Raw genomic sequence first — 20,111 nt, forward strand, 5'->3', positions numbered from 1 at the left:
TTGTATACTTGACATAATTAATGGTTCTCTTACACTAAATTTGATTCATTCAGACTATAAGACAACCCTTTTATATCATATTCACTCTGTATTGAGGTTTTCTTTTTCTTTTTTTAAAAAAGTCTTTGGTAATACAGTTGATTTTCCAATCTTGATGAGCACTACTATGCTATATGATACGGACACAGTGAATAATTACATTAGTCTAATAAGTATGCTATATGATATGGACAATGTGAATAATTTGTTTCTTTAGAAATATTTAAATTTTTTTACCAAATGATTTTAAATGTATTTTGTATGAAAGCAAAATAGCAGGTTGCATTTGGAATCATCTCAGTAGGTAGTCTGTTTTGGAGTAGGAAGGAGATAAGCTGGAAAGAATTTGTGTGCAATGATGAGTTTTTATACTACTTTTAGGCAACCTTGGCATTTACTTAAACATTAGTTCAACAGACTCTCTAGATCTCTATTTTGTATTTAAGATAGTAGTAGCAAATAGAGCTTGAAGTGGAATATGAATAATTTTGACTTTTGAGATAGGAGAAATAAATTGTTTTCATTTTCTGAGGGCACACTTGGTACCAGAATCTTTTAGTGATCACGAAATAAAGGTAAACATAATTGGGGTAAAAAAAAAACAGGCTTAAATTCTTTTACTCTCATGATGTTTGTAAGTGAGCAAGCTAGGTTTTAGAGACACACAGAGAAACTACTGTGACTGTGAAGGTTTCTTCCTGTAGCTTTATGTTAGTCCAAATATAACATTACTTGATGAATTCTCAGTAAATGTACAGAAGTAGTCATGTGTGACCAAACTTTAATGTCCGCTTGGAACTAGTGCTTTCTTATCGTTTGGAAGAAAAAATTATTTTAAACCATTTAACATCTGGGAATGACTATAATTATGACAGGACGAACTTTATTTTCACTAGAAGATAGAATAGCATAGTGAAAGGAGCACTGGAATGAAAATCAGGAACCTAGGATCTCTACTTGCCCTTTTTTTCAGTACTTGGCTGTGGGACCTTAAACAACTTATTTAATCTCTGAGTTTTAGATACTTTTTGTGTAAAATGAGAGAGTTAGAATTAAATATCAAGGTCCCTTCCACCTAAGGGAAGGACGATTTGTAATAAAACAAATAGTATTAAGGAGGACACCCAAGACTGTTTGGTTAGAATCATCCAGTTGAGCAAGAAATTAAAAAAGAATATATATATACATACATATATATATAGATATCTATATATATATAGATATATATATGTAAAACCTTGCTCAATCATCCAGTTGAGCAAGAAAGTACAAAAGAATATATATGTATATACACACATGTGTATATATTCATATATTCATTAATATATATACGTGTGTGTATATACATATATATTCTTTTTAAATTTATATATAGTGTGTATATATATAAAAAGAATATATAGTGTGTATATACATAGCTGGTGTGTATATACCTATATATTCTTTTTAAGTTATATATATAATTATATATATACATATAATTTTATATATATATATATAGTTACTCAGCAATAGTGTGGGATCCAGAGACAGAACATGGAGTTGAATCCTGGCTTAATCATTACTGGCTATGTGGCCTTAGGCAAGTAACCCTGATTTTCAATTTTCTTATCTTTAATAGGGATTATACTACCTGCCTATGACAGAGACTGCCAAATACACTCCAGTAGCCATTCTGCTTTTCTTCTTTTCAGAAATAAAATTTCTAGTCCTGTCTGAAGTTTAAGCTAGCCTGTGACTACCCAAGTGCAACTGTATTTCCCAGGTAGATGCTGGTAGATTGGGCCCAGTAAGTTTGGGCCATTGAGATGTGAAAGGAAGAGATGTGGGCAACTTTTTGGGTCATCTTCTTAAAGAAAAAGCCATTTGTCCTGGATGTCCTCTTTTCTTTCTTTGGCTGGGAAATGACAAGAATTAAAGCAGCGGCCTTGGAGCCAGAGACTGACGCCAAATGATGAAGACAGCAGAACTGACCGGCTTGTCTGGGTTCCCTGGAGCAGAGCTGTCTCCCCCTACCCTAGGTTATCTACTTACTCTTGCACTGTTTTGTGAGAGAGAAATAAATTTCTATCTTATTTAAGCCCTTGGTTTTTTTTGTATTTATTTGTTACAGCTGATTAGTCTACCTAGTGGCCTAAACAAAACACTACCTTAAAGAGTTGTGAATACTAGAGATTATAAATTGCCCAGTTTAACAGGTGGCACATTAAATATCACTCTAGCAGTGTTATCTACCATTTGTTAAATGTTCACTTTCCATCATTGTGGGTGGGGTGCAATGCCAAATGTAATGATCATCAAAATAGTCTCTATTATAAGCATTTACATATTTGTTTCCTAAAATTCCATCATCTCAGCTGTTCTTACCAGGCTTTAATAGACCCCATGTGTTGAGGTTCCCTTAATTTCCTTTTTGCTTCCTTTGTTTCTTTTTATTCCTTTGTGATACAAGAAAGCATGGCAGCATCACCTCATTTTATAGGAATGGGGAGATCAGGTTGAAGGTTAAGTGGCTTGTGTAAGGAGTGAAAGAAACAAGGCTTTCAAGTGTAGCTTAGAAAATGGGAGTTTGGTATTTTTATGGGAAAAAAAAGTCTAATTGACAGACTTTCTGAATTAAACTTTTTATGCTTGATTGTTCACTTAAGTATTAAATCTTTCAAGTATTATCTATATCAGTACTGACTAATCTGCCTTTAGTTATATAATAGCTGATCCAGCCTTTCCTTTTAAGAAAATCCTTGATGTATTAGACCATTAGAACAAATTCTAACATTTGGTGTTCATTAGTGTTGTAACCGAAACAAAAACATTTTAATGGTTAATCCCTGAGTATTTTGAAGTTAGTGTAATTTTGCTGGAAAGGTATTTAAGCTTTAGTATCAATTACAAATAGGCCACGATCCAATTTTCAAAGCTGTTTCTAAGTGAGACACTGAGTTTTTCTGAATGCAAAAAATGCATTATGCAGCATTGTGCCATGTGACAAGGAAACAGAATGGAACAATTACAATGAGATTTGTATTGATAATTGCACTTCTGTGTGAATAGTATAAGATACTGTGACGCAAAGTGAGGTTTGGAGTAACTCCCCAGCGTCTTCAACAATTGCTTCAATTTAGTTGTAGACCATAAAGAGGTATTTTCGATATAAAAAAGGATAGAAATTGCTGGGTAACAATTAAAACTTCAAATTCAACAGTTAGGGTTTAGCCAATTGACTTTAATAAAATGGAATGCTTTAACTTTTTGACTCTAAATTTCAGGAAAATTGCTAATTGTCTTTTATTAAGGTAAAATGACTTTTTGTTATGTAGTGTTAAAAAGGTCAAATCTCCTCTTAACGTACTAGGTTGGTGCAAACGTAATTGTGTTTTTTGCCATTGCTAGTTTTTGGCAGTGCTAAAGAGTTTAGCAAAAATGATTTTTCTTCTAAAGAATATTCAAATTAATTTACTTTGCTCTTGGTAAATGCTGAAGAAAGGAACAGTGAAGTATTGTAAGTGCATTCAAAATGGATTCTTCAGTTCGTTTGTCACCCTAAAGCAAAAAAAGAAGTGGAAGACAATAATTAGATGGATAGTAAATATAATCTAATGATTTATATGTTGTTTTGACATTTAACCATAGATACTATTGCTTTAAAGGACTCTTTAAAAAAAATCTTAGCATATTTTTTATTCAGAGTTGTTTTGACTTAGGTACTTTTTCCATATAAGAGACAAAAATTTCACAAATATTAGATCTATTTCAACAAGTGCTTTGGAAACACTATGTAGATTTGCAATGCAGTTTACATTAGCACAATAAATATTTCTTAATCCTGTGCTTTATGAGTTTCTGGATATTTAAACAATATGTTTAGGTCATTTTGAATTATTTTTATTATGATTGTGAACTAATTTGTTTACGTGTAGTTATTGTGTGTTTCGGCTCTATCAGTACTTCAACAAGGCAGTTTAATTAATATCACCGCTATCACAAGATAATTTACTTTTTTCCCCCTCTATGATAACTTTTTGGGTAGAAATTTGCTTTGGAGTTTAATTTTTGGAAATATATTAGTCACTTGACATACTTTAATATTCAAAATAATTCACAGTGAATCTGGATTTTTTAGTGACTAGTTAATGTCCTTGGCAGACATTTTTGTTTTGATGAAGTTCATTTTATCAGTTGTTATTCTTGCAAGGCTTGTGCTTTTTGTATGCTAAAAAAATCTTTGCCCAGCTTAAGGTCTTGAAGGTTTCTTTCTAGATTTTATTCTGGAAATTTGATAGTTTTTAGCTTTTTCATTTATGTCTATAATCCATTTTGAGTTAATTTTTATGTATGTTGACTATGGATTTTATCTGTGTTTTGAAAATGTTTGTACAGAAAGACAACTTTAGTGACAGTGTGGAGGTTCCAATGAAAAGAGTGAAAAGACAGGGAATATGAGTTGATAATGACTAGAAGTAGGATAGCAGTTCTGCACATCAAAAAAGCAGGGAAGAGGAGAGTTTTGATGGCATTTTAGAAACAGAATGAATTGGATGGGGAGGGAGCATGGAGGTAGAAGTAAAGATGAGTCTAAGGCTTATGGTTCCACCAGAACTGGAATATAGGACAAAGGGAAGTTTTATCATTCTCCATTGTGATGAGTGGAGTTCTGTTTTCAAACTCTTGAGTTTATGTGATAGCAGGACTTTCAGTCCTTGTCCACATGTATACATGTTGAGGAATAGCCAGATTCTTAGTGAAAACATCTTTTCTTTAATTCACTATAACTAATTTTTTATGTTATTACAAAGTTCCCATTGTGTTAATTTTTGTAGCTTCTCAACAGTATTTATAGAGTAAAACTATTATATCTACTATGCAAAATAATGATTAAAAAAATAATGCCACTAAAGTGGCTTCTGCTGTATTTCCCTCCCCTGTTTCCAATACAACTTGACCACTAATAAGAATATTTTGTCAGTCTTTGTCTAGGTATGCAGACATCTCATCTCATTCTTTCCACAGAGGTAAAATTGTATTATCCTTACTCATTTTGATGCTCATGTTATCCCAGGCATGGTCAGTGGAAATGACATACATTAAGCTAACTATTGTGTCCTTTCGACATGTCTTATAGTTATTTGAGAATTTTCTTAAATTCTGTTATAATAAGATATTCTAGGTGCATCTTATACTTTCCCTGGTCTAGCCCTGTACTCAGCCATTTCACTCCAGGGTCCTGGTTATTTTTAGTGGAAAATGATATTTAGAAACAAAGATGTGAATACTAGATGTGCTCATTGCTATGAAGACATCATTTCTTTTAGGTTTTGTCAGTGGACAGAGCTTATATTTACACATATAAAAATGTGTATGTGCATATGCACACAGGAAGGTAGATAGTACACATGTGATTTTTTTAGATCAAACCATCTTTATAAATAACAATAAGTTTACACCTATACCTCCAATTCCAATTCCAATCCAGTCCAATAGATTATTTCTTTTCTGTTCTTTTCCCTTTCCATGTTTGCAACTCCCTCTTCTTGCAGTGGAAACCTGGCTTCTATTAAGTCAATATATTTACTTATTTGCTCCATTATTTGTATGTAATGAATCTCCTGGCTGCACCTGGCCCCAAATTCTTGCTCCAAGACACACCAGCTCCCATCCCCAAAAGCCTTGTGCAACCCAGGCAGAAGGGAAACAGATGAAAGGGAAGGGAGAAGGGGGAAGTTTTTCCCAAGAATTTTTTTTTTTTTAAATTAGCCCTATGGTTAAAAAAATAGAAGAAAGGAAAGAGCTATGTAGAATTTTAAACTTGTGAATAGTCAGTTTTGTCCATCTTTCCCTTTTTTAATGGTTTCTGACTTTTTTGTCACAAAGGTTATGAAAATATAGCTTCTTAGTACTTTTTATGGCTTTTGTTATTTTTTTCTTTTTTTTTCCCCTGGTTTCTGTGAACCTATTTTTTTTTTTTTTTACATTTTAATTTTAGTACACCTGAGATTTATTTGGAGAGTATTTTAGGATCTAATTATATTTTATTTTTCTGAATGGATAACTAGTTATTTCAACATTATTTTGACTAATTTATCCTTTCTCCACTGATTTGAAATACCATCTCCATTGTATCCTGTTCTCCATTGTTCTGTTACTATACTCTTCTGTTCCACTTATCTGTTTGTTTTTTAAATTGCATGCCTGATAGTGGGATAGTGTAGTATTTATTGCCTAGAGTGGTTGTGAGCATTAAATGAGAATGTACATAAAATAGTGTGGTACCAGTCATGTAGTATAAAATGGTCAACATGCATTTGCGACTATTAGCATCTCAGGGTAAAAAGAATCAACTACAAACAATAGGAAAGTAAATTACAAAAAAGTAAAAATTATAGTAAGTAGTGGCTTTTTAAAAAAACAAAAACGTGTAGGATATTTAATTTTTATACTCTGCGTATGGAGTGGCAAAAGTTTATAGGCTTTATATACAGATAAATTATGTTTTAAAATATGTCCAATATTAGATAAAGTTGTTTAGACTTACAGATGCTCTAGACTGCAAGCTCTTTGAGGGCAGAGACTGTGTCTTATTTCATTTAACAAATACTTACTTAGCACCTCACTGTGCCAGGGTTTGGGCATAGAATAGGATATAATATCTACTGTGAGCAGCTCACAGACTGTTTGGGGAAACACACATATAAACAAATAAATATAAATAACATGCAAAGGGCTAATATATGTATACCAGTGTACTTAGTTGTCTTCCATTAATGTGGAAATATTTATATCAGAGCTCTACACATTCACTAAGGCATTTTTCTAAATAGAGGGTTGGGATGAGAATACTTAAATAGTGTTTTTATGCTGACTTCCCATGAACTATGTCCCAAAGTGCTTGTTGGTACCTCACCAAATCCTTATATAATACTAACCATGAAGAAGGCAAAAAATCACATTTTTGGAATGCATCTTTTTGTATATTTTCTGCTTTTAATATGTATTCCATCTGTAGTCCTCAATAGTGAATGTGTTTATATTGCATATTAATAAAATGATGGTCATTTCAGCACTAGTATTCTAGTGTTATTTTCTCTGAATGTTTCTTTCAGTTCTTTGACTGCCATCAGGTAATGAATTTGTATTTTTATAAGATCAAATTAGTGCATTTTTAATCCAAGCATCTGTTCTCTATTTGTTCCACACCTGTGACAAGATTATTTCAACCATTCACTTATAAAAGAGAAACACATTGTCAAGGGGCAACCCCCCTTTGAAGCATACATTATATTTTTTGCACAAGTAACCATGTGAAAAATACCAATTACTGAAAATCTGAGAAGAACGAAGTTACTTCTAAACCTAGTATTCGTACAAAAAAGAAGGCTGTCTAAATGCAAACCACACTGAGGTGCAATAGACCAAATCTGTGTAACATAAACCTTTCAAGATCAATGTAGCTAAAAAGAATGTATCCATGATTAGGGACGGCAGCGTTGACAAAACAGTATTGTAAAAAATAACTAAAACAAAACAGCTGGCAACCAATCTGACAAACATGGACCTTAGCAGGAGGCTGTGGAATTTGAAGTACTTTAGTGAGTATTAGCAAATACTAGTGGACAGTTACAGGCCATATTTCTGTGTATACTTTTGAAAATATTCTAATGTACGTGTACATTAAATATTTTGACAAGTGAAATTATGAAATTTCTAAAAATTAAAAACCCAAATAAAGGTACCATTTCAGTTGGAATGAAGATCATAACAGTTTTGGATCTCAATCTGAGTTTAATTTAGATTCTGGTACCGTATCTATTAAGAAATACAATTTATTCTAGTGTCACCTTCCTTATCAGCAAATTGTCTTCAGAAGAAACACAAACAGGAGAGGTCTAGAGATGCCTTTTAGAATGTTAGAAAGACAGGATGTATAATGGATATGGCTAATGAAGACTGAGAGGCTAGCTTTGTTTAAATCCTAACTCTGTCACTTTTTAGGCTATTGAACAGTATTCTAAACATTTCTCTGGCTCAATTTCTTAAGCTGTAAAATGTTAGGCCCCATAAGGCTTCTCTGAAATTTTAGTTACGTAAAAAATGCTTAGCATGTTATTAGCACACGAGAAACCCTTAATAAATGCTGGCAGTAAAGTTCAACAGAAGTAGATTTTTTTCCTTGTGCATTTTCCCTCCATTTTTCTCTCATGCTAACCCTGTTGATCATGATTATTATTGTTTGTGTCTTTCTCTTTAGTTTTTTAACCATTCGGTTTTTTTTTTTCTGTTTCACTAACTCCGTTCTCTCTTTTTAAACCCTCTGTTTTCTCCACTTTACCCCATGTTGTTGTTTTTCTTTTAAAATTTTCCATCTTCCAACTCCTATTCTTTTTTCCACTGTATTTTAATTTTTAAAAAATTTAGATTTGGGGGTACACATGATCTGTTATATAGGTAATAGGTAAATGTGTCACGAGGGTTGGTTGTATGTATTATTTTATCACTCAAACATTAAGCCTGGTGTCCAATAGTGATCTTTTCTGCCCCTCTCTCTTCCCCGACCCTCCCCCATGAAGTAGATCCCAGTGTCTATTGTTTCTTCCTTGGTGTTCATAAGTTCTTATCATTTAGCCTCCTCTTATAAGTGAGAGTATGCAATATTTGTTTTTTTGTTCCTGTGTTTGCTAAGGATAATGGCCTCCAGCTCCATCCATGTACCCTCAGAAGACATGATCTCATTCTTCTTTATGGCTATATGGTATTCCATGAGGTATATGTACCACTTTTTCTTTATCCAATCTGTCATTGATGGACATTTAGGTTGATTCCCTGTCTCTGCTATTGCGAATAGTGCCGACTCCTATCTTTTATCTGACAGACCCAATGGCCACTCTTTATTTCATGTGCCTATGTCTGTGTATTTCTGCCACAGGGCTCTTAACCTGAGATCTCTAATGTCCTTCAGAGGACCTACTAATTTCTGAAATGATACAAAATTTTATGACTCTGCATTTTTATTTATTTACTTATTTTGAGATGGAGTTTCGGCTCTTGTTGTCTGGGCTGGAGTGGAGTGCAATGGTGCAATCTCAGCTCACTGCAACCTCTGCCTCCCAGGTTCAAGTGATTCTCCTACCTCAGTCTTCCAAGTGCTGGGATCACAGGCATGCACCACCACACCTGGCTAATTTTCTATTTTTAGTAGAGATGGAGTTCTACTAAACTCCAAGCCTTGTGATCCAAGCACGTTGGGAGGTGGAGGTGGGTGCATCACCTGAGACCTCCCAAAGTGCTTACATCACAAGGCATGAGCCTCCATGCCTGGCCGAATGTGCGTTTTTAAAAGGAGAGGTTCCATAGTTCTTTACAGGGTTCCAGAGGATTTCACTAATTCTATGAGTTTAAGAACCATTGCTTGATAGGAGATAGCAAACCTTCCCTCCCAGCTGATTTGTTGAACCTCTTTGCCATTTACCTTATTGGTATTAGGGAACTTTTCTATACAAGAAAAAGTGTTTCTCAGCATATACACTGGATTTGTATCATAATATTAGATTACGGTGTTATGTTTTAATATTTATAAGCAACAACTTTGTTTTTAAAGCTTTTTTTGTATTGTGCATTCCCTGAAAGTTCTTTTTCCCAGTTTCAGATATTCATTAACAAATGGCTAGCTCAGTTTAAAACAAGGTAAATATTTCTCATTTTAATTTTTTTCCCATTTCTATGTGAAATGCCCAAGTCATCATGGAACCAAAGCATTTGGTATTTTAGAAGCTAATTATCCAGTAGAAAAATAATGTTTTAAAATTAGTTATAAATTCACTAGAAAAAGATTCCAAATTGACAGCATTTGGTTTTTTTTTTTTTAAAGCTTTCTATAACAGAACAGTCATTAGACTTTTAGTATATATTTTTCTAGTTGGCCAAAGACCCAAAGTTGTGTTTTGTTTGTTTTATGGGGTTTTTAAGAAATTATTTTTAAAATTTTTTTGGTAGAGACTGGGTTTCACCATGCTGTTGCCCAGGCTGATCTTGGTGCTGCACTCAAGTGATCCACTTACCTTGGCCTCCCAATGTGCTGGGATTACAGGCATGAGCCACCGTGCCTGGCACCAAAGTTGTTTTCTTAACTAAAATCATCATTCACATGAATTATCATGACAGCCTGAAAAACATAGAACTCCTCTAGGAAAAGGAGATAACCCAGGAAGTCATTCTTTACACATCTTGTTCATGTTTAAATGTCTAAAGAAGGAAACTATTCCTTTGAAAATAGCACTGCTTTAACCTTTGCAATGATAATTCTGACCTCAAAAATAAAATGCCTGTTTTTAAGACCTTGGCTCTACAGGGGAATAATCAAACCAAATGAACAAACACAAACCTTGTGTATTCCCCTTTCCTTTTTTTAGCCACTAGTGATGAACCTTGGGTTAGCATGTGGAGCTTAGATAACACAATGCCAAATACATATTTAACAAAAGTGAACTGAGTGCCTAGCATGTGCTGGGCTTTGGGTGTACAATAGTGAATAATGACTATTTGAGAAAAACAAATATATTTGTATATATATGCCAGATGTATTCATATGCAAATAGTAGTATGTGCAATGAAGAAATAAATGGAGTCTGCGGAAACAGTAAATTTTGCTTTAGAATGCCATTAGTTATTTCATAGAAAAAAGAGAGCCTTTTATTTAGTCTCTATTAATTTGTTTTCTGTGTTTTAATAATGAAGTTGGTGGAAGGCCGTGATTTTTGGCTGTTTAGAAAAGAACTGCCAGGTTCACATTGGAGGTATTATCCACCCATTAGGATGGCTATTATGAAAAGGATAAAAAATAGCAAATGCTGGTGGAGATGTGTATAAAAGGGAACTTACATGTTAGTGCGAATGTAAACTAGTACAGCTACTATGGAGAACAGTATCGAGTTTCCTAAAAATAAAAATAAAAAACTACAAATAGATCTACCATACGATCCAGTGATTGTACTACTGGGAATTTATCCAAAGGAAAGGAAATGTTATATCACTGAGACTTCTGCACCCCCATGTTTATTGCAGCATTATTCACAATAGCCAAAATAGGGAATCAACCTAGGTGTCCAACAGTAGATGAATGAATAAAGAAAGTATATTATATATACACCATGGAATACTATTTGGCCATAAAAAAACAGTGAAATCCTGTCATTCACAGCAACATGGATGGAGCTGGAGGACATTATGTTAAGTGAAATAAGCCAGGAACAGTAAATTAGACACTGCATATTCCCACTCATTTGTGGAAGCTAAAAAAGTTGATTTCATAGAAGTAAAAAGTAGAACAGAGAATACCAAAGGGTGGGAAGGATGGGGAAAGGGAGTGATAGGGAAAGGTTTGTTAAGGGATACAAAATCACAGCTAGATAGGGGGATTAAGGTCTAGTGTTCTGTATTGCTGTAGGATGATTATAGTTAACAATAATATATAGTTTCAAATAGCTAGAAGGAGGATATTGAGCATTCTCAACACAGAGAAATGATAAATGTTAGAGATGATGGCTATGCTAACTACCCTCATCTGATTGCTATATATTATATGTATCAAAACATTACTGTGTACTCCATTAATATCTACGTTTTTGTCAATTAATAAAAAAAGAAAAGAAACTCTCATCAAAATTTTTGTGCCTTGAAACATAAAATTTGCTCTGGAAAGAAAACACCATGGCAAGATGTTGTCCACAGACTATAAAGTGGAAAAACTACAAGAGCTTTATTTTTCATAACTTTGTTTCCTTGATTCACAGACCTCTTAACAAGGCTGAATCATAGAAGCTAGATGTATTAGTTCCTTCTCATGCTGCTGTAAAGAACTTCCTGAGACTAGGTAATTTATAAAGAAAAGAGGTTAGTTCTGGATGGCTGCTGAGGCCTCAGGAAACTTACAATCATGGTGGAAGGCATTTCTTCACAGGGTGGCAGGAGAGAGAATGAGTGCAAGCAGGTGAAATGCCACATGCTTGTAAAGCCATCAGATCTTGTGAAACTCACTCTTTATCACGAGAACAGCATGGGAGAAACTGCCCCAATGATCCAATTACTTCCACTTGGTCCCACCCTTGCAGCATGGGGATTATTACAATTCAAGGTGAGATTTGGGTGGGAACACATAGCCAAACCATATCCCTAGGGCTCTTGAGACACTGTTTTGGAGATAGTTCTGAATTCTGGGTACTAAGGAATACCACTTGGACACTGATCCTTTTATTTTAAAGGTGGTGAACTGCTGAGTTTCAGTGTCCTCCTAATTGGGAATCCTATAGTTAAGCCTAAATTTTCAGTGTTTTGCTTTTTTTCCATCAAAAATGGCAGATACTATGTCCACTCAGAATACGGTGCTTTGAAACCCAAATGTTAAGGAGGTAAATGGGTATACCTAACTGCTTGGGATGAACAAGATTTTGGGGAACAGTAGAGTGGCTTCTTTAGAGACCTAACAGTTTTTTGTGTTGCCTGGGGAAGTGGGATAGTTCATTCTGAATCATTTTCAAACTTGTCTAGGGAGCTCTGGGGCTCCTCAGAGAAATCTCAATACTACTAGTGGGAATAAGTTTGCCAAGAAGGACGGGGGTCTCATCCCCACATCCTATTAACTAGGAAACTTCTACTAGATACAAAGGAAAGCAAAGAACTTTGAAGACAATAAACTAGCTTTTACTTGTCATAGAATCTTCCTGAGTTAGTGTTTGCGTACCACTTCTTGGGGGTCCCATCATATATGACGAGGAGCCACATTGAGACCTTTCACCTGTGCTCTTATTCTTTTCTTCTGCCATTCCATCTGCCCCTCTCCTCACACAAACCTTTTTGTAGAAAGGAAAGCAGGAACAAATAACACTTGAGTTCCAGGCCTTGGGAGCTAGTTAAGATCTGTTAGAAAAGAAAGATTTAAACAATATTTGAAAGCCCTGAAAATTATGTTCCTAAATGGAAATACTTATTATCTTCATTAGGAAGAATATATATATATATAAGCAACAAACTGAACTAGTTAGAAAGCAGCATATTTTAGCCAATAATGAGTCTTACCCTTTGCAGGGTTAGCATATGGAAATCGTTATTATGTACTAGCAGATAACAGCTATGTCACCATACTTCTTATGTTAAGGACCAATTCTTCATTATACCAGCGCTTTATGATTTTCACAGTTAATCTAATTTGGTTGCTAAATGCTTACATGCTTAATGAAATGAAATTTGAAGAGTTGACTAGCTTAATTTTGCTAGTGTGAAGTGCTTCCCTTTTTATTTAAAAATTTTTTTCTTCCCAAATTTTGAAGATAATTTGACCAATTCTAATTTCACATAATTTTAAGAGTACTATAATTTATAAGCTATAGAAGTATGTGATTTGAATGCTTCCCATCTAATGCGACTGGAATTTTTCTCCAATTTTAAGAGAGCCAAGATCATCATTCTCCAGTTTCAAAAACAAAAGAATGCAGCTGCTTGCAAGAGGAGAGCTAAACTAACAGAACATTTAATATTTTGAAAAATGTGTCCTGGAGGAAAAGATTCTTCTGTTCAGAAAGATATTAAATTATTTAGCGTGGCAGCCCCAGGGTGTGAATATTTTGAGCTGGTGTCACTGTCATTTATTTTTTATAGAGTTCAAATGGAAATATTGAGAACTTTATTTTGACATGTAGTCCTTTATTAGATATATAAACCTTTAGCTGCAAGGGACTACGTGTTACTGTGAATTACATAAGCACATTCTACTTTTAGTGGATCAGTGTTTAATTTTCAAAATTCTCAGCAAATAGCAGAGCTGCAGCCAAAAATTCCTGTTTTAAGAGTCTTTCCGGCCCAGATGAAACTAATAGTTCCAGGCTGCGTTGCTGCCATTCATTCCTAATCCAGGTATGGGTGCTTACTGTTTTTCATTTTCCTTTTCTGAACTTGAAGGCAGCGTTTGTCTTTTCCTACAAGAAATTAGTGATAATGTGCCTGAGCAAGTGGAGATAGTTGGCCTTTTCCACACTGAGACAACTAGACTTTCTTTTAGGGTTAGTATGGATAGGAACTCGATGATAAACATACAACAGTGGGATACAGACACATAGTAGGGTATTAAGGAAAAACAAAGTATTAGGCATTTGCCCCTAAATTTTAGAAGTTGGTGTCATGGAAAGCAACTGTTCCCTATCATACAATATCCATTGATTGCACTTGATTTGGGGCAAGAATATTGAATTAAGTGTACAATATGTTTTTATATTTATTATAATCCTTTTTTGTTTTTGAGACAGAGTCTCACTCTTTCACCCAGACTGGAATGCAGTGGCACAATCTCGGCTCACTGCAATCTCCACCTCCCGGGTTCAAGCAGTCCTCCTGCATCAGTCTTCTGAGTAACTGGGATTACAGGCACATGCCACCATGACTGGCTAATTTTTGTATTTTAAGTAGAGATGGGGCCAGGCTGGTCTTGAACTCCTGACCTCATGTGATCTGCCTCCCTCAGTTTCCCAGAGTGCTGGGATTATGGTGTAAGCCACCATGCCAGGCCTATATTAGTAATAGAACTTTCAGAAACATTCAAAATGTTATCACCAGTTATCATTCTATTCAAATCAGACCAGATTGGATTCATTTTGCATTTTAAACGGTCTTAACTGATACTTAAAAACAGCATGACTTTCAGCTAGTTAGGAGGCTGAGGTGGAGGATCCCTTAAGCCTGGAGTTTGAGGCCATAGTACATCATAATCACATCTGTACATAGCTACTGCATTGCAGCTTGGGCAACATAGTGAGACTACAAATCTAAAAAAAAAAAAAAATGAAAAAGAGAAAAACAGTGTGTTATAGAATGAAGAATTAAGATTATAGACTTTGGAATTGGACAAAAGCTAAAAGCATTCCCCTTGAAACCTGGCACAAGACAAGGATGCCGTCTCGCAACACTCCTATTCAACGTAGTATTGGAAGTTCTGGCCAGGGAATCAAGCAAGAGAAAAAATAACGAGTATTCAAATAGGAAGAGAGGAAGTCAAACTGTCTCTGTTTGCAGATGACTTGAGGCTATATCTAGAAAACCCCATCATCTCAGCCCAAAAACCTCTTAAGCTGATAAGCAACTTCAGCAATGTCTCAAGATACAAAAATCAGTGTGCAAAAATCACAAGCATTTCTACACACCAACAATAGACAAGCAGAGAGCCAAATCATGAATGAACTCCCATTCACAATTACTACAAAAGAGTAAGATACCTAGGAATATAGCTAACAAGGGAAGTAAAAGACCTCTTCAAGGAGAACTGCAAACTACTGATCAAGGAAATGAGAGGGCACAAACAAATGGAAAAACATTCCATGCATATGGACAGGAAGAATCAATATCATGAAAATGGCCATATTGCCCAAAATAATATATAGATTCAATGCTATTCCCATTAAACAACCATTGACATTCTTTACAGAATTAGAAGAAACTATTTAAAAATTTGTATGGAACCAAAAAAGAACTCATGTAGCCAAGACAAACCTAAGCAAAAAGAACAAAGCTGGAAGCATCTGCTACCAGACTTCAGATTTCAAACTATACTACAAGGCTACAGTAACCAAAACAGCATGGTATTGGTACAAAAACAGACACATAGACCAGTGGAACAGAATAGAGAACTCAGAAATAAGACTGCACATCTACAACCATCTGATTTACAGACCTGACAAAAGCAAGCAATGGTGAAAGGATTCCCTATTTAATAAATGGTACTGGGAGAACTATTATCTATTGTATCTGTACTGGCCCCAAAAGAAAGTCTAGTTGTGTTTTATATGCAGAAAATGGAAAGTTAAAATTGATACTTTTTAAGGTATAAGGACCCCTTCCTTATATCTTATACAAAAAATTAACTCAAGATGGATTAAAGACTTAAATATGAAACCAAAAACCATAAAATCCTAGAAGAAAATCTAGGCAATACCATTCAGGACATAGGCACAGGCAAAGATTTCATTCACCAAAAGCAATTGTAACAGAAGCAAAAATTGACAGATGGGATCTAATTAAATGAAAGAACTTTTGCACAGCAAAAGAAACTGTCATCAAGTGAACAGCAACCTATAGAGTGGGAAAAAGTTTTTGGAATCTATCCATCTGATAAAGGACTAATATCCAGAATTTACCAGGAACTTAAACAAATTCACAAGAAAAAAACCAACCGCATTAAAAAATGGGTAAAGGACATGAACAGATACTTCCCAAAAGGAGACATTCATGTGGCCAATAAATTATGAAAAAAGGCTTAATATCACTGATCATTAAAGAAATGCAAATCAAAACCACAATGAGATACCATCTCACACCATTCAGAATAATGATTATTAAGAAGTCAAGAAATAACAGATGCTGACAAGGTTGTGGAGAAATAGGGACACTGTTACACTGTTGGTGGGAATGTAAATTAATTCAACCATTGTAGAAAATGGCGTGGTGATTCCTCAAAGATCTAGAACCCAAAATACCATTTGACCCAGCAATCCCATTACTGGGTATATACCCAAAGGAATATAAATCATTCTGTTACAGAGATACGTGCACATGTGTGTTCGTTGCAGCACTTTTCACAATAGCAAAGACATGGAATCAACCCAAATGTCCATCAATGATAGACTGGATAAAGAAAATGTGATGCATATGTACCATGGAATACTATGCAGCCATGAAAAGGAATGAGATCATATCTTTTGCAGAGACATGGATGGAGCTGGAAGCCATTATTCTCAGCAAAGCAACACAGGAACAGAAAACCAAACACCACATGTTCTCACTTATAAGTGGGAGCTGAACAATGAGAACACAAGGACACAGACAGGGGAACAACACATACTGGGGCCTGTTGGGAGGTGGGGTATCGGGCAGGAGAACATTAGGAAAAATACCTAATACATGCTGGGCCTAATACCTAGGTGATGGGTTGATAGGTGCAACAAGCCACCATGGCACACGTTTACCTATGTAACAAACCTGTACATCCTGTACATGTAACCCAGAACTTAAATTTTTAAAAAGCTGTAATTAAAATTCTCAGAGATAAGAGAAGATATTATATCTACAAAAGAATAACAGGATACTTTAGATGGGATCATTCAAAGAATAAATAAAGGCTCTTGGATATTTCAAAAATTGTTAATTCTGTAGAAGGGTTGGGAGATAAATTTGAGACTATCTTCTCAAAAGTAGATTTTAAAAGACTAAGTTATAGAAAATACAATGGAGCTGTAAGATAAAATACAATTAGGGGAAAACTATGCTCTTCAATATTTGAGTAGTAGAAAGAGTTCCAGATAGAGTTTGGGATAAATTAATTCTTCTAGTTGATTCTATAACCTAGACTGTAAATTTTGGGATGTTAGGGAATATGTTGTTGGTCTTGTTCACTATTTATTCAGTGTCTATAACAGTCTGTGCACATAGTAGGTCTTCAGACATTGCGACTGAAATTATCCTTGTGTCTTGTTGAGAAGAGGCATAGAAAAACTAAGCAAATTTTTAAAAAGAGACAGCTAATCAGAAGGAAACTTTTCTTCAATAAAGGAAATGTATTTCTTCTTCTTTTGAGTGCAGTGACATGATCTCAGCTCACTGCAACCTCTACCTCCTGGGTTCAAGTGAGTCTCCTGCCTCAGCCTCCCAAGTAGCTGGGCTTACAGGCATGCACTACCACGCCTGGCTAATTTTGTATTTTTAGTAGAGATGGGGTTCCTCCATGCTGGTTAGGCTGGTCTCAAACTCCCAACCTTAGGTGATCGACATGGCTTCGCCTCCCAAAGTGTTGGGAATACAGGCGTGAGCCACCAAGCCTGGCCCCATTTATTCTTTAAGTGATTCACTTGGGAATAATATTTAGATAGTCATAATAATGTAAAACACTAAATATTGGTTTAACCAACAATTGTAGTGTGACTACATTGAGAAAGCAGGGAAGATGAATACTACAGGAGAGCCAAATCCACATCTTCTGTAGTAGAAAGCCAATACCTAATGCCTGAGATATTAAATCTTAAAAAGCAGTTACAGGCATGTTAGAGATAGCTGAAATAGTTGAAAGTGATTGCTAGAAAAAAGTGGGGAAAGTTGCCATATTTTCCTTGGTGTAATTTGTGGGGAGAGGGCTGGGTGTGGTGGCTTATACCTGCAATCTCAGTACTTTGGGAGGCCAAGGTGGGCCGATTGCGTGAGCTCAGGAGTTCAAGAACAGCCTGGCAATATGGTGAAACCTTGTCTCTCCAAACAATACAAAAATTAGCTCGGCATAGTGGCATATGCTTATGGTCCCAGTTACTTGAAAGGAAGGCTGAGGTGGGAGAATCACCGGAGCCTGGGGGCAGGGCGGGGCTAGGGGAAGCTCAAGACTGCAGTGAGCCATGATGCTACTCCAGCATGGGTGACAGAATGAGGCCCTATCTCAAAAACAACAACAACAACAACAAGATCTGTGGGGAGATACTTTGAAACTGTAAATATTTCGTCCTTCATTTATGAAACTTATACTCAATAATTTTAGCATCCATTATTTGATTCTTCTACATTTATTAGTTGGCATTTTACTATAAGGAAGACCTTCCTTTTTTAATTTTTTATTTATATTAGTTTGAATTCATAGATTCTTATTTTATTCAATGAGTTATAATCCATTACTGTGAGTAATTATTTTGATGCTTAAGGCTTTCCAGATTTGGTCAGTCGGAGTCCCTACAAACTGTTCCTTTGTCTTTTTGCTTTGTCTTCAACATTCTTTGATAATTTTTATCTTTTTTGGTGTAATAAGATATTCTAGGTCCTTCCTGTACTTTTCTGTGTCCCAAGCCTGGAGTCAACTTTTCTTCTGCTATGGCCTGGTTCCTTTTAATGGAGAATGGTATTATAAAACCAAGATTTAGGTGCTTAGTATGCTCATTGCTATGAATAGCATTTTCTTTAGACTCTCTCAGATCTCTCAGGGACCAAGCTCAGAAATGTGTGTATGTCTAAATTAAAGTTCTATAGCTAAACTAAGAGTTCATATTGACTATTCCAGTTCAAATCCAGCACTCCAGGTTTCATTCTGGTCTCTCTCCATATTCATAACTCCCATTTCCAACAGTGAGAAATCTGGCTATATGGTATTGTTTTGTATCCCTAGTATCTTGTCCAAGCCTTGGCATGAAGTAATTGATATGTGTTTTAAGCATTTGAATGAATGAGTGAATACATAGTTATGGCATTATCTTAGTATATATTCTCACTGCTGTGGCCAATGCTTTGCATTAGGTATTAGTAGATGTTGAATAAAACTTTGCTGAGTAAATAGCTCTCTTCTTGCCAATATATTTATTATATATTTTTGAACCACATGAGAAATGACTCTGTATGAATACTCTCATTTTTTCATCATTTAAATATGAATCCTGATAAATTCAGTTAATATGAACAGTCGATCCTTTTTTCAATAAGAAAAAGTCATAAGTAATGATAAAATTGATCTATTAAAATAATTCCTTTGTTTTTAAAAAAATCTTTGATATGGGCAACACTATTGAAAAGATTTCAGCATTTCTAATTATGAAAACTGTAGCTTGCAGAGTTTGGCACATTTTTCACATTTGTCAGCTCCGGCAATGTGAAATATGTTCTTCATTTGAATTCTCTTCCTATACCACCTGCTGTCAGGCAAAAAGAATTTCCACTTTGCTGCTGCTTCTTATTAAGCTGCTATAAACAAGAATGCTTGAAGGCAACTTATGAGCAAATGACTAGAAATTTCTGATAACCTTAAGACTCAGTCCCAAATTATATTATTAACTCTGTGAGTAATCTAGGGAAAAACAATAGGGTTTCATTCACCCATACCCTCCAAGGTTATAGATTTACAATTTAGTATAGCCATTAATGACGCTAACTCTTGAGATAGTTTTGTTTTGTTGTTTTTTGTTTTTGCCTTTTAAACCTCAGGAAACATGGTCAATTTTTCTCTCTGATGTAATTAAAACTAACAAGTCCTTGCTCATAAACTGTTCTTTTATTCCTAGAAGCTTGCTTTAAAAGGGCTC

General features: G+C 35.0%; 2 protein-coding genes across 3 annotated transcripts in view; both read left to right on the forward strand.

Annotated features, from left to right (window-relative positions):
- Positions 1–7,405, forward strand: part of LOC116558986 — a 29,281-nt gene extending 21,876 nt beyond the window's left edge. Inside the window, exon 6 of one of the 2 annotated variants that reach the window (XM_032289345.1) lies at positions 1,661–7,405. The gene's annotated coding sequence lies outside the window, so the exon portion shown is untranslated. The remainder of the gene's footprint in view (positions 1–1,660) is intronic. The other variant, XM_032289346.1, reaches the window with a different exon arrangement.
- DISP1 (dispatched RND transporter family member 1) overlaps positions 1–20,111 on the forward strand; it is a 166,296-nt gene that overhangs the window by 21,277 nt on the left and 124,908 nt on the right. The gene's annotated exons all lie outside the window — the stretch shown is intronic.

Source organism: Sapajus apella, unplaced genomic scaffold (assembly GCF_009761245.1).
Source record: "Sapajus apella isolate SASKATOON/1434 unplaced genomic scaffold, GSC_monkey_1.0 scaffold22, whole genome shotgun sequence".
NCBI lineage: Eukaryota > Metazoa > Chordata > Mammalia > Primates > Cebidae > Sapajus > Sapajus apella.